Source organism: Diplotaxodon limnothrissa, linkage group LG20 (genome assembly GCF_057381915.1).
Source record: "Diplotaxodon limnothrissa isolate DT_005_m linkage group LG20, D_limnothrissa_male_GT1.1, whole genome shotgun sequence".
NCBI classification, from domain to species: domain Eukaryota; kingdom Metazoa; phylum Chordata; class Actinopteri; order Cichliformes; family Cichlidae; genus Diplotaxodon; species Diplotaxodon limnothrissa.
Window position 1 is genome coordinate 13,449,741 of NC_140615.1, and position 12,111 is coordinate 13,461,851.

General features: G+C 40.0%; 1 protein-coding gene across 2 annotated transcripts in view; it reads right to left on the reverse strand.

The window, feature by feature from the left end:
* hdac7a (histone deacetylase 7a) overlaps positions 1 to 12,111 on the reverse strand; it is a 57,381-nt gene that overhangs the window by 26,715 nt on the left and 18,555 nt on the right. The gene's annotated exons all lie outside the window — the stretch shown is intronic.

Genomic DNA, 12,111 nt, shown 5'->3' on the forward strand with positions numbered 1-12,111 from the left:
ATTCATCCATGTTATTACAGTGCTTTTTCAAGCTTATGTAATAGAAGAATCCACCTGTGTTTATAATGTGGAGTCAAATATGATCGCGCACACACTCTGAACACCTGTCAAACCATTGTGCGCTTAGTGTGATGGTATTTGAGGATGTGCGCGTGAATACTTGCTCCATAGAATTCCTGATCCAAGCCTGCAGCATGTCTTTGGAGCGCTTTGCCAAGGAAAACAGTTCCAGTTTCATCCAAAGCAAACAAATGCACGATCAGACCCATGGGGTTTAAGCCTGGCTCTTCTTAAGTAAGCAGCTTCTTATAATCTGCAAAAACTAAACTAAAATAACACACTGCAGCAGTTATCGGAAGCAGGATGAGAAATGGTCAGCTCTTGAAGCCACATGTTGACACAAATAGAAGTGGCTTTATGAAACTTTATGTCACCATTTTCTGATGCAATGTAAATCTGGCAAATGACAGCACTTAGCAGCGTGACTTTTGATCTATACTAGGCTACTACTAGAAATTCCCTCGATGCTAAATTGCACACTCGTGCAACGTATATTCCTGAAATCCTACTACTTCTCACTTCCTTATTTGCCAAACCAAAAATCTGAACTTTATGCTGGAAGTGCATTTTAAACCTTCCTCTATGTTGCTGACTCAACCAGAACCATCCATCGATAATAGCAGCAGAAAACTATGTCAAAGGCAGGTTTTACTGCATAGTATTGCGGGCACATGGAAGTTGAAGTAAACGCTAAAAATCTCACATGTTGATTGATTTCATTCGATTAATATTGCCACCATTCCCTCACAGGAACCGCTGGCACGTGCAAACAACCAGAGCAGTCATCCCAAAACCATTTAAGTGTATAAAAGGTGTGTGTGCATGTGTGTGTGTGTAACAAACAGATGGGACTGCAAGTGTGTGGTTATGTCAGTATACGTGTGTGTGTGTGTGTGTAATAGAAGAAGGTTGATGTATAATGCACTGAGGGTCCAGTTTCCCAAGTCCTCAACGAGTTTCCATAAACATCCAGTGCTGCTGTGTGTGAGATCAGCAAGAGCACACACACACACACACACACACACACACACACACACGTAAACTGTGCTGCCGCTGTTAAAAAAAGTTTAGTAGTAACTGTCGAAGCACAGTAGTGCAGTATCAAAGAAAAGTGAGACACAGGGCTGAGAATTAAACAACGCAAGAAAGAAGCTCTTTAACTTTCTGCACCGCTCTCTTTAATACACAAGCTGGGCTGATTGAGGTCAGTCATCACACTCTCAGACGCACACATCACAGCAGGGTTCTAGTGCGCGGTATCCAGTGAATTTCATACAAGTTTTCCCTCACCGTACTCTCTCTTAAAAAAAAAAACCAAACTGTCACATGCACAAGTACACACATGGAAGTAACAATAAAAAAGTCAGTGGCACATACCCGTGTTTGTCTTGTAAATATCCGGCAATGTGAAAGCCCCAGTAGCACTTCTGCCTCAGCCAACTCACAGCAGGATCTATAATTAGACAGAGAGCTCCACTCCCCTCCAGTCATCTTTTACTGTCGGCCACATCCTCTTTTTTTTTTTTCTTTAACTCCTTCTCTTTCTTTCCTCCCTCCCTCTCTCTGCCTCTATTTGGCGAATCTCTCTGACACCAGACTGTTCATTTCATCATTTTGCTCACACTCCCTCACTCACCTGGAGCAAAACAGTCCTAAGAATATCATAATTAGTATAGTAAGTATAACAAATAAAATCTGAACTACATAAATTAAGTGATAACTCACATCTGTAGTAACACTAAAGGAAGCGTTCTAAATCCTCACGAGCGCACACCTCTGTACAACTAAAAGCATATTTCAGCCCCACAAACACACTACACATTTTCCGCATCACACTCTTGACACAGCAGTGACCGTTAGTGTCTTGCCACCAGGGGATCTTTGAAGTCCATCCCATAAACAACATGGATTGCAACCATGGTAACGGGGGCGGTCATGTCAGCAGGAAGTCGAGTCTATAAAAACACAACAATGAGAGAACCAGGGTGGCTTCCTGTTTAAGAGCTCAGTTTAGACTCCCATTTCCTCCCCTCTCCTCCTCCCCCTGCTGTTGTTGTGACGCTGACGCTGCCACAGTGCCCTTGAGCCCTACAGCTGGAAAGTTTCTCATTAGAATAACACTGCTTTCTCTGAAGGCCTCTTTGTCGGACACTATCGCCCGATCGGTTCAAATCGCCATTTCTGTTCACGATGAGCCGAGAGTCTGACATCCATTAACGACTCAGATTAATGACTAACACTGGCCCTGAAGGCAACAGACTAATGTAATGAACACACACGTTATAGGCACATGGAAAACTACTAAGTCAGCTATTGACAGCCCAGATAAGTTGTGTTTCATCCATTTCAATTGTTTGTAGTACTAAATAGGCTCAGACACAGCTTAAAGAGTTCAAGAACTTTGCAGTGCTACTTGACCAGGACATTTAGTTTTTCCACTACTCAAGGAATACTTTGGCTTTTTAGGACATTATCTCAGCTAATTTTTAGGAAGCAGGAGTGGTGCAAGAAATTTTTTCCACTGTTGTCAGTACATGTTAACAAAACACATGTTACAGGAATGACTAAAACAAATTTTTTAAACAGCATATTAAAAAAAAAATAAATCTCAGCTGTAAAGCTTACTATAACTTTTTTTTTTGCGGGGGAGAAGTGCCACTATGGGGCAAACTGGTCACAGCAATTCGACATCTTTTTCAATGGATTGTTCAATTCCTTCCTGGTTTCCACAGGTGGAGCTGTTTGTTTTGTCTGTCGGCCATGGCGACACCTGATTACACTGTTAATTTTTTCTTCTTTTCCATTTTTGGAAAGGAAGAAAAGAAGAATGATTTGTTCATCTTGACTTTTAGGTTCTTACGAAGCGTCTTACAAGGAAAGATCCAAGTCACTGGGGGAGGGACTCAGAAAACCTATTGCAAATACAGATTTTGTCATTTAGCATTTAGTACAGAGCAACAATAGTAACAGCTAATCAAACAGAGTAAAAAGCACAAGACATGGGGGTGTATTCACAAAAAAAGAAAAATCCACGAAGTTGCTAAATCAGCCTTGTGCAACACAGGATCTTTATAAATAGTCTGGTACTGACAGTTAGAATCACATGCTCTTTACTCTGGGAACGCTCTGCGTTTCTTTGTTCTCTCTAAGAGTACCAACTCAACTGTGTGCTACATCAAAAAGTTAACTGCTGCCAGGACATGTTTACATCTCATTATTTAATCTTTTTCAAACCTGAAATAATACATTTATTTTAAAATGAGAGACATATTGATACTAGGATACTTTTTAGGGCCATGGGTAGGTTATATTGATCAGCTTTGATATTACTCTGCTCCATAGAGTGCGGTTCAATTTGCAGGGAGTTCGTTGAGGAAAAAGGAATTCTGATGCACCCCACGGGTTTTCATTCATCCCAATCTGTGTTTTTCTTTGTCATTCCCGCTCTCCTTTTCCACCACTTCTTCTCACTCGCTCATTCCTTCAGCAACTGATCCCCCTTCCTTGCTCACATTTCCTATCTACTATCTCCCTTTCTCCCTCCTTCATCCAGAGGAATCCACAGCTGTCACTCCCATTCAAAACCTCGTCTTCCCAGAGCAGCTGGCCAGACTGTGGTTTGTGTGTGCGTGTGTGCACAAGTACGCGTGTATGGGTGTGGGCCTCCCTGCCTACAACTGTCGCCAAAATATTTCTATATTTATGATCTCGCTCTGCTGGTGCATAGTTGGAGTATCCAAGTGTAAATGCTAGTGTGTGTGGCTGTCAACAAGTTTAGGAACTACCCTCTGCTATGTGTATGCAAGTGTGTGTGTCCGTATGCATGTGTTACAGCAAAAATGAGGACGACCCTCTGAAGTGAAAACATCACCGAGTGTTAAGTGAGGACACCAGAGGCACCTAAATCATCCACAAGCCTCTGAAAGATATCTGGCTGCAGGCCTTCATGTGAGAACGACAGGAAAAATCCACACTTGGATTCGTTTCACCCTCCTCCAAAACATTTGCCAAGCTCAATACATAACTACTTTGTAATAAATCAATAAATAATTCATGATTTTCTTCCCGCTTTAATACTTAGATTGCAGGTTACCTAAGAATCCTGTTTGCCAGCCCCCGTACAGTTGGCGTGGGATTAAAATGAGATGATAATGGTTCAGTGTGTGAGGTTTGACTTCTATTTATATAAACAAAAACCAGCCTGATGAATAATTTATTGATCGTTCAAAAATGAAGTTTTCATTGCCTCTGTAATCAGCGTGTTTATGCAACATCACAATTTTTATATTTTTTTTCCAAAAATAAGATAAGAGCCAGCTGCCACTGAAATAATAAGTCTACAAATAAACTATACTAGCAGCTTCGACAGGACCAACCACAAGCTAACAACAGTTACAATGACGTTATACAGCTACAGCGTTTACCACTTTCACCATAGCAATATTGTGTTTTAATGTTCGCCAATTAGCCCTAAACCTGACTGAATTTATATATTTCAGTAGCCTAATCTGCCACATGGCATTTTTCTTATACCACACACATGGTAATTCTTTCTTTTACATTCACATGATGATACATCTGGGACAGTCTTTAGAAAAAGGGACTTCGACAAACAGACAGAAAGAGCTCCACCTCCTGAATCACAGTGAAGATGGAAACAGTTTTAAAGTTAAGGACATAACAGAGTCATTACCGAGTATTTCCAAATCTGAGTCAAGGGCAAGGTATTTGAAACAAAAGCCACTTTATTTTTAATTACACGTTTTTAAAATTTGTCTCATTTCACTTTTTCCATCAGGAGATTTATGAACATCGTGTGAGGAATCTAAGTCATTACATCCTGTTCCAATTCATCTAAACAGGTGCTTTGGGATTCCACCAGCTCAGCATACCAGCAATACACCCATTTACATAACTCACATACAGGTCACACAGATAGAAAAACTCTGACAGAGTGCATCTCTGTCACTTTGGGGTTTGTTTTTTTTTTTTTTAAATTATCTTAACCCAGTATTATAATTTGCTTGAAGGTGGAAACAACTCACTCATCTGAATGCCTCCGTCTGTCACAGAGGTGACACCAGGTGTGCTCTCCTGTTTGACAAATAACAGTCGACACAGACGTGGTTCAGAGAGCCACATTATCTCCGTTTCCTGTATTCCGCTGAATGCCACACACTAGCTCAGTGACACATTAAAAGACACCAGATCGTCTGCCATTTTTCCCCATTGCTGTTTTACATACTGTCGGTTAAGATATTACTCCAAACACTCTTCTAGCACGGGGAAAGTGATACTTTTTGTGTTTGCTTTGTTTTGCAACAAACAGAAGAACTGTAACTTGGGAAATGAGTACTATGACTGACTGACAAATGTTCTTAAGGCCCAAGTTGGTATTGCAACATGTTAATCATAACACAGGTGAGGAAAGGTTCTCTTTGTGTTGCACGAACTCAGATTCTTTGAGTTTTTGTTTGTATGACATCGGACACCTTCATTGCTCAATACAGGCACTTTGGTTTTTCCTTGTGTCATACTTTTCAGGAGACCAGAGGTTAAACTATGAAACAAACGAAAAATAAATAAATCCTTATACTCCGAGACTGGGGTAATGTGGAGACTTAAGAAACTGAGTTCCTTCTTTGACAGGAATAGGACCGTTTATTTGCTGAATGGCACTTCTCCAGCTGATGAAATACAGCTGCTCACCTTCCAAAAGCAGCACTGGTTGTGTTGGGCATGTTCCTGTTCCCAGTGTAACATGAGGAAACTATTCACCATCGAAAAAATACGATTACATTTAAAAGTTGTGTGCTGAGCCACACAGGAATAACATTTCCTGTAAAATTACAGTAAAGTACCGGCAGCTGCATTTCTAGTCTTTAAGCTGCTATTTTACAGTTTCTCTACTATAAAAAAACCCAAAACAAAACAAAAAAAAACCAACACAGCAATATGTGGTATAAAATATAAACTTTACACTACAATAACTGTTTGATTGCCATTATACTGCTGTTTTAGTGTTCCTACATCACACCAACACAAACTGTTGTGAACTATAAATGGATGACACTCCCTTGCAGCCTGAATGATTACTCAACTGTGGCCAGTATTTTTCCCCTCAATGCCATCTGCATTTACAGTACGAGAACAGCAAATTGCTTTTTTTTTTTTTTAAATCATTTTTTTCTGTAATTTCTCACAGAATTTTAAGAATTCATTGCACTAATCTTCACAAACTCTACTTTAGAGATCAATCCAACTTCAGTTCTGTTGCACATCTGTATACATTTTCCTTTTCTCCTTCACACTCCTGCTGTCCTTCACATCAAACACATTCTTCACATTTCCCAACAAAAAACAAAACAAAAAAAAAACAAAAAAAAAAAACAAAAACACCACACTCGACGGGATCTCCCTCTTTATCTTTTATAATACACGTTTCTCACACACACACACACACACACACACACACACACCATAAAAAGCCAGAAGAAAAGGGGAAAACAAAACAAAACACAGAATTCACACATTTCTTAAACACAGAGCCAGGTAAGGGAAATAAATAATAATGCCTTAAGTGTCTTGCTCATATCTCTTCTCTCAAATATTGTGTGATACTGTAAGCACGATTATTTAAAATAAACTAATATTGCTGGTTGTAAGTGAAAACAGTGAGTCATCAAAATGACAGTGGTGACTGATATGCTGATAGCCTGTGGCTGTTGCCATATCTGGGGGGAAAAAAGCCTGTGGTAGTGAGATTGGTGGCTACAATCTGCAGCAAAGGCCTTTGGCTGATAAGAACAACACAATATATCTGCTTATCTGGCTGAAGCCTCAGCCCGTCTTGCATGGAAGACGTAGTTTGACTTAACTCAGCAAAATCGGACAAAACTTACATCAACATCCAGTTCAGCGTAAACAAGTTTGATGAGCGTTCCTGAAGGATAAAGAAAGACTCCCAATTTAATTACTTGATGAACGCTGCTGAAATGCTGTGTACATCGGCGCAACTTTGGTTTCCCCCTCTACTTGTTTTATAACAGGTTTCAAGATGCAAAGCTTGACTGCGTGACCTGTTCACATGGAGATTTTTTGGAACGGTGATAACATGCTGGAGTGGCTGACTGCCAGAGCACCCAGCTTTGGTGCCTGTTGCAACTGCAAAACATTAATGAACTACAATAAAGTACATGTGTGAAATAGGATTTGGGAAAAAACTGAAAAGAAACAAAATGAGAAGAGAGAGAATCTACAGTATCGCTCTACTCTATCTGCTTCTCTTAAATTTAAATCTCTTCATTTCATGGGAGTAGTTAACATGTTCCAGGAAAGCAGCTTCATGAATATGCACCATCACACTCTGCCGTCTGCACAGATAACAAAGGAAGAAGGCATTAACATTCCTGCACATGCTCTGCACTCTGGTCAGGGATGAACACACAAACACACATGCGCGTATCTAACAAAGGAAAAAAAAACATTGATTCTGGAAAAACCCAATTCCATTCTCAATCGTACACAAAGATGGAGGCCAAACATTAAGTTGATGATGTTCAAAAAGAGAAATTGTTTGGTAATCAAGGGTTGATCATATTTTTAAAAGAAAGTCTCTTTGTTTTGTTTTTTCTAATTTTAGTAGATCAAATGTGGAAATTTTCTGGTTTCATTTGATTTCTTTAAATAAACAGATGTTTGTTCTGCCCATTGGACAAAAAAAAAAAAGAAAAAAGAAAAAAAAGCTAATACTTGTAGATGATTTTGTACTCATTTTTGTGAGATTGGTAACATGTGACGCCTGCCTCTTTGGCTGTTGGATGGTATGACAGACATAACAGCAGTAACGTCTATGGTGTGCAATATAAAAACGTCACTACATAATGCAGAAAGCCATCCCATACTTTTTGCCACAGAGCAGCTCTGGCTCTCAGCACTTCCTGCAGGACATGTAGCTGCAAGCATCACAGCTGAGCAAATGGTGGTATGGAGTCAAGTGGCATCTTTGCCCTAAGTTGCTAACTAGTTCGGGAAATACATTTCTGGAAAGTCAACAAACAGCAACACCATTGTTTTCCCCTTTCAATGCAATTCCAGCACAACCTCACTTTACCCTTCAATATCGGAATGTTTTACTCTCTAAAAATAGGCATCTGCCTCGGGCCCAAAACTCCTGTACGTGTCGGGTTTTAGTTTACTGGAGATTTCAAACTACACAGCAGCTCTTCTCACCTCTGTTGCAGTACTATTTGTTTTCATCATCCTCGGTGAAAAGGGGTGTCTCACAGAAACTTGTCTTACATATACTGAAACACACACCCAGACAGACACACTGACCACAGATGGGCATTGTATAAACCTGTATCGTGTAGTTCTCCTATTCAATTACAAAGAAATCAGCCTGAAGCTGTAAACGTCACTGAAGATAATCAAGACACACACACACACACACACACACACACACACGGAGTCACATGTAAAGTCAGGAGTCCGGTCAGATCCTATTACATCCGCACCTACAACAAGCCATCTGATCCGAGGTCAGCATCAGTCGGTGTGAGCTGAATCATGACTTGGTTGAGCTGTTTAGGTCAGACGGTATCATCTGGTTCGGAGAACTTGTGACTGATATGTGGCTTCTACAGTATCAGGAATCAGGCTAACTTATTATCTATGAGCAAGATGATTAGCATTAATGATGGACCTGTATCTCCAAAGAACTTTAATGCTTCAGTTAACATCTAAATTTATTTTTTGTTCAGGGCTGTTACATGAATGTTCTTGATTTTTATTTCTACATATGTAATGTTTAGTCAGCAACTAACCATTTCAAAGAAAAAAGAACAAAGACAAGGTCACTGATCCTGAATATTTTAGGATCGGTGACTTAAGTATTAATTGTATAAACAAAAGCAAATTAGCTTTAAAATAAATGGTACACAAATAGTAAAATGTGTCCTTTGATTCAAGTTTATTTCAATGAAAGTTCATGTATATAGAACCAAATCATAACAACAGTCACCTCAAGGTGCTTTATACTGCAAGGTGAAGAGCCTACAGTAGCTGGAGAAAACACCAACAATCAGATGATCCCCTAGAAACAATCACTAGGCAACAGTGGGAAGAAAAAACTCCCTTTTACCAGGAAGAAATCTCCAGCAAAACCCAGCCACTGGTGGTGAGGGAAAGATAAAACAAAAAAAGAAGAGGATACTAATTAAAGCTAGGACATCTTACTTTCCGTGTATTTGTTTCTCACCAATAGTGGGAAACGGGAACAACCCCAGCTTCCTTAAAGTTTGGAACTCAGAAACAGATTTAGATCCAGGGCTTCTCGTCTGGCACAGTTGCTGTAACTGAGGTGAAAATTGAGTGTTTCGGGATTTTTTATACCCTGAATGCCACAGGAATAAATCCTTAGAAGAAAGAATTCCATTGACTTCAGTAAATTTAATCCGAATTACGTGCCTCGGCATGTACACGGCTGTGTGCATGGAAGTGAGAGAGAAATGGGAGGGGGAGGTATCAGAGTGAGGCTGGAGGCCAATAAGAGACCAGTTACCCAGCAGACCACAGCAAAAAGATTTTAGCTCAAAGGTTAATGCAACGTGAATTGATTTGACACAGTAATAAAATGTTGAGGACACTCTTACCTCAAGCCACAGCGCACACTCTTACAGTCTCTCAGTCCCCTTGCAAGAAAATACTTTAAATATGTGCAGCCTGTCACACAGACACAGAAAAACTCACACACACACGCTCTAAAATGAAATAAAAAGTAGACAACTGCACCACACACACAAACACAGTCCTGTGAGCCCCCCTTGGAGAGTATTATATAACATTACCCCTGACATATCAAGTGATTTCATGCACCTCGAGGCAGGACAATTGAGCCATTTGTTCAGCAGGTCAAAAATAGCCGCCAAACCTCCAACGCCGTCTACTGTTACAACCATTACTACCTCGACTACTGAACAGCTTGTGTCTGCACTCCCATTTGGCTTTAACGGGTATTAGAGTTCAAAATCACCTTAATGTATATGTTGTTCATTAGTACAAAATGTCAGTACGTTTTTGAATTTGCAGCTGCAGAGGATGAATGACCTAATGCTATTTGGGTGCCAAAGCGCAAACTGGAAATTCAAGAAGGAGCACAATTAAGCTCTAAATAAACAGTCTAGCAGCTGCAACATTACAGTCTTCTAGTGATATATCAACTCAATAAAAGGCTAAACCTGCTGATTAAATGTTTCAATAGGAATCATGTTACTTAGATATACAAATAAGTGAGAACGATTACCAGCATTAGAGGTAATGATTGATTGATTGTTGCTTATCAACTTTCCTCCAGTTGAGTCTTTAATTCAACAGGAACCGGTAACTAAAAGAAACACAGTGCCCAGATCAGCTGACCAATGTGGCTGGAAACCACAACTAGGATATGTGATCTCCACTGCATGACTGTTGGAGTTACTCCATTTAGCGATCCATAGAGTAAAGGCCTGAGAAAATGAGCAGAGTACACATGCAAACTGCAATAAGTCGTATTTTCTATGAAGAAATTTGTAAGGAATTTTTGTTGATTTCACTGACAGCCCTGAAAAAGGCAGTTTTTTCACTCCTTATTAGGAAAACAATTATTGAAAAATAACATTACTATGGTCAATCAAAAAAAAAAAAAAAAAAAAAAAAAAAAAAACTGAACTATTTTGAAATATCTCTGTTTGCAGGATTAAGAGTTGTGTCTTTTTTCATTTCTAGGGCGTGTAGAGGAAAAGGCTGCTGGAGGAAGAAGTTGAATATGAGGTGAAGGTCTTTTTATTAATAGACATAGCTTTTGAAAGCCATTGTGAAACTTGTCCGAAATCATCATTATACCTGTATGCTCTCACTTCTGGTAACTGCTACAGGAGCCAAGTATTACAAGCTATTCTTTAAGTGAACAGCACTTCTGCGTGTTTTCTGTTTCACGTATGTGGAAAATTAGGGTTCAAGGCTATTACAGACACAGCAGGACAAGTGGGACGTAACCCTGCAGGTCTATTATAGCACTCTGTGTAGTTTAAAGGGCTGTTTGAGCTCCAGAGGCTTTTAAAATGGTGGTTTCACATGTTATGCACATCTGGCGCAGACCACCGCCACCTTAGATCGCTAACCAATCTCCGACTTCAGACGTCTGGCGTAAGGGCAATGCACTCCACAGGCCAAATGATTTAAAGCGAGGTGTGCATGTTTGAGATGGAGAAATTAGAGAGAGGAAGACAAAGGATAGAGAGCCAGTGCCAGTTGCCCTGTGTGGACAACACGCATGTAACCAGACTCTGCAGTTACGGCCATGACCTCAATGGGGGTTTTTTTGTTTAGTTTTTTTTCCAGAGACATGCACGCAGACACACAAAGCCCATAGTGGGTCCTTGGTTAGCATGCAGTCAGCAGAGCCTGGCACAGCGAGAGCCGGCTTTCATTCAGAGAGTCATGCATTGTAATCCTACACAGCGTGATCACACAGGCATGCTTCACAGCAGAGAATGCTAATCTAAACTAAAAATGCAGGACTAAAAGTGCCAGCCTGGGTCACTTGTTTCTGATGCTTGGAGCAGCAGATCAAATACTTTTTGAGCTCAGGTTTAAGAACAAAAGCATCAACTAGGCTTTTTGTTAAAGAGAGGCACAACAGATGAATACATGACAGGAAGGGTTGCTGAAAATTGTTGAAAATTTGACACGATTACAAAGAAAAGTAACAAGCCAGCTCTTATTTTACTGGAAAGATGGTGGCATCTTGAAATGAGTGCTAAAGGGTTAACCTAAGTTCACGTCCTGCATCACACTAGTAGTCAGAGCGAACATTTTCATTATCTAACCATGACCACATTGTGAAAGAAACAGTTGCAATCAGCCATAATTAGGAGGAAATATGTTTTGATATCTCCAGATGTTTATGTGAGAAGCTTTTGTGCCAAGAAGAATGACCGTCAGAATCCTTACTGATGACTCTTACACAATCCTGGAAGTGAAAATATAAAAAAGTGAATCCCTCTACTGTAC